The following is a 5,280-nucleotide window of genomic DNA, read 5'->3' as shown; positions in this document are numbered from 1 at the left end:
AAAGGCACAGGATCACAGACTGAGTTAAAAAACACGATCGTACAATTTGTTGCCTCCAAGAAACCCACCTTTCTACAAAGCATGGACAGAGTCTTAGGGTGAAAGGTTGGAATAGGGTGTTTCAAGCAAATGGAAGTAGAAAACAAGCAGGGGTTGCTATCCTAATATCTGACGAGGGAGACATCAGTCCAACATTAGTTAAGAAACATAAGGAGGGTCACTATATATTGATTAAAGTCACCTCCAACAGGAGGACATTACAATCCTAAACATATATGCACCTAACATGGAGGCCCCAAATTCATCAAACAAGTGCTACTACAAATAAGGTCACAGATAACACCAAACACAGTGGTAGTGGGTGACTTCAACACCCCACTCTCATCAATTGACAAGTCATCATTGGAAAAAATAAACAGAGAGGCATCTGGACTAAATGATACAAAAGGAATGGACATAACAGATATATACAGGACATTTCATCCAAAGGCTGCAGAACATACATTCTTTTCAGCAGCACATGGAACATTCTCTAAAATAGACCATATATTAGGACACAAAGCAAATCTTAACAAATACAGGAATATTGAAATAATTCCCAGCATTCTATCTGACCACAACGGAATCAAACTACAAATAAATAGCAAGAAAGGCTATAGAGCAAACACAAAATCATGAAAATTAAACAACACATTACTAAATGATGAATGGGTCAATGAAGAAATCAAGAAGAAAATCAAAAAATTTATACAATCAAAGGATAATGAGAACACAACATACCAAAACCTCTGGGACACAATGAAGGCAGTCCTAAGAGGTAAATTTATAGCCTTAAGTGCCTATATTAAGAAATTAGAGGCGCTTCTGCCGCTGCGTCTCGACGTGTCACCAGCGGCGCGGCGCGGTGCGGCGGCTGTGTCTAGGGCAGGAGCCGAGCGAGGAGGGGGAGATCTCGGCGACGGCTGCAGCGGCGGCGACAGCGACGGCAACGGCGACGACCCGGGCCTGGACTTGCCCGGCTTGGAGGCGGCCCGGGGTCCGTGCGGAGCGGCAGCGGCGAGCGGGCGGGCGGCGCGGCGCGGGCACCATGTTGAACATGTGGAAGCACCAATGTGGTTATGCATTATTCAGAGATCGAGTCTAAGGTTCGAGAAGCAACAAATGATGATCCATGGGGACCTTCTGGGCAGCTCATAGGAGAGATTGCCAAGGCTACATTTATGTATGAACAATTTCCAGAACTTATGAACATGCTTTGGTCCCGAATGTTAAAAGACAACAAAAAGAACTGGAGAAGAGTTTACAAGTCGCTGCTGCTCCTAGCTTACCTCATAAGAAATGGATCAGAGCGTGTTGTTACAAGTGCCAGAGAACACATTTATGATTTGCGATCCCTGGAAAATTACCACTTTGTAGACGAGCACGGCAAGGACCAGGGCATAAATATCCGCCAGAAGGTGAAGGAGTTGGTGGAATTTGCCCAGGATGACGACAGGCTCCGTGAAGAGCGAAAGAAAGCCAAGAAAAACAAAGACAAGTGAAAGATATGATCCTGAGCCCAAATCAAAATGGGACGAAGAGTGGGATAAAAACAAGAGTGCTTTTCCATTCAGTGATAAATTAGGTGAACTGAGTGATAAAATTGGAAGCACAATTGATGACACCATCAGCAAGTTCCGGAGGAAAGACAGAGAAGACTCCCCAGAACGATGCAGTGACAGCGACGAGGAAAAGAAAGTGAGAAGAGGCAGATCTCCCAAAGGTGAATTCAAAGACGAAGAAGAGACCGTGACGACAAAGCACATCCACATCACACAGGCCTCGGAGACCACCACGACCAGACACAAGCGCACAGCAAACCCCTCGAAAACCATTGATCTAGGAGCAGCAGCACATTACACGGGGGACAAGGCCAGTCCAGAGCAGAATGCTTCAACACTCATACCTCAGTCTTCAGTTAAGACGCCAGTGCCTAGCAGCAAGTCATCAGGTGACCTTGTTGATCTGTTTGATGGCAGCAGCCAGTCAGCAGGAGGATCAACTGACTTATTCGGGGGCTTTGCTGACTTTGGCTCAGCTGCTGCATCAGGCAGTTTCCCTTCCCAAGCAACAGCAACAAGTGGGAATGGAGACTTCGGTGACTGGAGTGCCTTCAACCAAGCCCCGCCAGGCCCTGCGGCTTCCAGTGGTGAGCTCTTCAGTAGTGCCCCACAGCCCACAGCAGAACTCGTCAGTGGCTCACAGGCGGCGTTAGGCCCACCTCCAGCTGCCTCAAATTCTACAGACCTTTTTGATCTCATGGGCTCACCCCAGGCAACTATGACGTCTTCCCAGAGTATGAATTTCTCGTTGATGAGCACTAATACTGTTGGGCTTGGTTTGCCCATGTCAAGGTCACAGAATACAGATATGGTCCAGAAGTCAGTCAGCAAAACCCTGCCCTCTACGTGGTCTGACCCCAGTGTAAACATCAGCCTAGATAACTTACTCCCTGGTATGCAGCCTTCCAAACCCCAGCAACCGTCGCTCAACACAATGATTCAGCAACAGAATATGCAGCAGCCTCTGAATATGATGACTCAGAGCTTTGGAGCTGTGAACCTCAGCTCTCCATCAAACATGCTTCCTGTCCGGCCACAAACCACTTCTTTGATGGGGGGACCCATGCCTATGAGCATGCCCAGTGTGATGACTGGCACCATGGGGATGGCCCCTCTTGGAAATACTCCCATGATGAACCAGAGCATGATGGGCATGAACATGAACCTGGGAATGTCAGCTGCTGGGATGGGCTTGACGGGCACAATGGGAGTGGGCATGCCCAGCATGACCATGACTTCTGGAACTGTGCAGCCTAAACAAGATGCCTTTGCAAACTTTGCCAACTTTAGCAAATAAGAAATCCTAAGAAGCAGGTTGAATGAACTTTTTAGCTGCGCAAATAGGTGATGTTGGGATGGAAAATGCTAATCAATTCCCCTTTCTTTTAGCAATTAATTAAAGTAAACCCAACCCACATAAGGAACCGGAAAGGCTGTTGTGTAAAAGCGCACTATCTAGTATTCCAGAAGTGAAGCAAGAGCGCCTCAGATGAGGCAGTCAGTCTCCCTCCCCGCTGAAGAACTCAGGGTGATGAGACCTTGAGAGCCTTTAAAAGCTGAAGAGCCCATTTAACACCATAATATGTGGGAAGACTGGACAAGGCTGAATGAACGTGCTTGAATCTCTTAACTTTATACTTTACTTTTCCTGAGGAACTTGATTTTCTGTCCCTCAATCGCCTTGTCATAATTGGATCTGTTCCTTTTACTACCACTCAAGTCCATATATGAAATCATTAGAGTTGGATGATCAGTTTTTTATAAAAATATATATTTTTGTCCAAAAGACATACATATGTGATTATGGCTAAATCAAAGGTGACTGGAATGTATATACTTTTGCTAATGTTCCAGCAGCACTCCTATGATACAATCCAAATTTCTATTGCACCAAGAGAAGTGGCTGAAAGCGAGGGACTTTCCCGTCTGCTGCTGTAATTATCCCATGCAGAACTAGGAAAAAAATATATATATATTTTCAGGATTGCTCTGTGACTTCCTTTAAAAGAAAGACCTCTGGTATTGTTTGTTTGTAGCGGTCATTTACAGTTTGCTGTGGTTAACTTGGCAAGGCTAGTTTCTGTGTTCATCCTTGTAGCTATCATTTAAGGCAGAAATGGTCAAAAGAGAAAAATATTTATTTTTATCTTTTTTGGTGTCTTTTCAAAAAATTGAAAAAGTGAAAATACATAAAACCTGAAGTTAAATGTAAATGTTAAAACTCACCAATGTTCACTGAGATTTTTTTACAGCATTAGTTTTGTTTGGGATATATATAGCATTGGCAGAGGCCCCAGTAAAGGAGTTGGACTATTAAAGGAGACCAGTAGCAGTCCGAGGTTTTATTGATTTAATGACAAATAAAGGAAATTAATTAAGATGTTTTGTGTTCCTGCTGTAATTCTGCATTAAGCTCACATGAAAATCATGATTCTAGAGTTTGGAATGCAAAATGAAATGTTTCAACTTCAAGCTGGGAATATTTTTAAAAATAAATACTATAATATAGCTATCAAATTATTACCTCCCCACTTTATGTTGAAAATTTTTTTATTAAATTGATAAAACTTTGTTTCCATTGTATTCATAATGTTCTGTTATATATAACATTAAAACGTTCATTAAAATCAAAAAAAAGAAAAAAGAAATTAGAAAGGTCACAAGTAAACAACCTAATGCTTCACCTTAAAGCCTTGGATAAAGAAGAACAAGGCAAACCAAAAATCAGTAGGTGGGAAGAAATAATAAAGATTAGGGCAGAAATTAATGAAATAGAAACAACAACAACAACAAAACAATCCAAAGAAATAATGAAACAAAGAGTTTGTTCTTTGAAAGGATAAACAAGATTGATAAACCCTTAGCAAATCTGACCAAAAGAAAGAGAGAAGAGACACAAATTAATAAAATAAGAGATGAAAAAGGTAACATCAGAACAGATTCCAGAGAAATTCAAAAAATCATAGGGACATACTACAAAAGTATATACTCCACAAAGTATGAAAATCTGAAAGAAATGGATGATTTCCTTGATTTATATGACCTACCTAAATTAAAACAAAATGAGATTAATCACTTAAATAGACCTATAACAAACATGGAGATCTGAACAGTTATCAATAATCTCCCAACTAAAAAAAGCCCAGGCCTAGATGGATTCACTGCTGAATTTTACCAGACCTTTAAGGAAGACCTTACACCATTGCTTCTTAAGCTTTTCCAGGAAATAGAAAAAGAAGGAATTCTACCAATCTCCTTCTATGAGGCCAGCATCACCCTGATACAAAAACCAGGCAAAGATAGAACAAAAAAAGAAAATTACAGACCAATCTCCCTCATGAACATAGATGTAAAAATTCTCAACAAAATATTGGCAAACAGAATACAAGAGTATATCAAAAAGTTCCTTCACCCTGACCAAGTAGGCTTTATCCCAGAGATGCAGGGATGGTTCAATATACACAAATCTATAAATGTAATACATTATATAAATGGACTGAAGGACAAAAATCATAAGATCATCTCACTAGACTTAGAGAAAGCATTTCACAAAATCTAACATCCCTTCATGATAAAAGTCCTACAGAGACTGGGAATAGAAGGAACATATCTCAATATAATAAAGGCTGTTTATGACAAGCCTACAGCCAACATATTACTAAATGGGGAAAAACTGGAA

General features: G+C 41.4%; 1 pseudogene; it reads left to right on the top strand.

Moving 5' to 3' along the window:
* Window positions 1–1,112: 1,112 nt before the first annotated feature.
* On the top strand, window positions 1,113–3,873 carry LOC123461701 (annotated as a pseudogene).
* Window positions 3,874–5,280: the final 1,407 nt, after the last annotated feature.

Source organism: Jaculus jaculus, chromosome 6, assembly GCF_020740685.1.
Source record: "Jaculus jaculus isolate mJacJac1 chromosome 6, mJacJac1.mat.Y.cur, whole genome shotgun sequence".
In the NCBI taxonomy this organism is placed as follows: domain Eukaryota; kingdom Metazoa; phylum Chordata; class Mammalia; order Rodentia; family Dipodidae; genus Jaculus; species Jaculus jaculus.
This window is presented reverse-complemented; position numbering and strand designations above follow the sequence as displayed.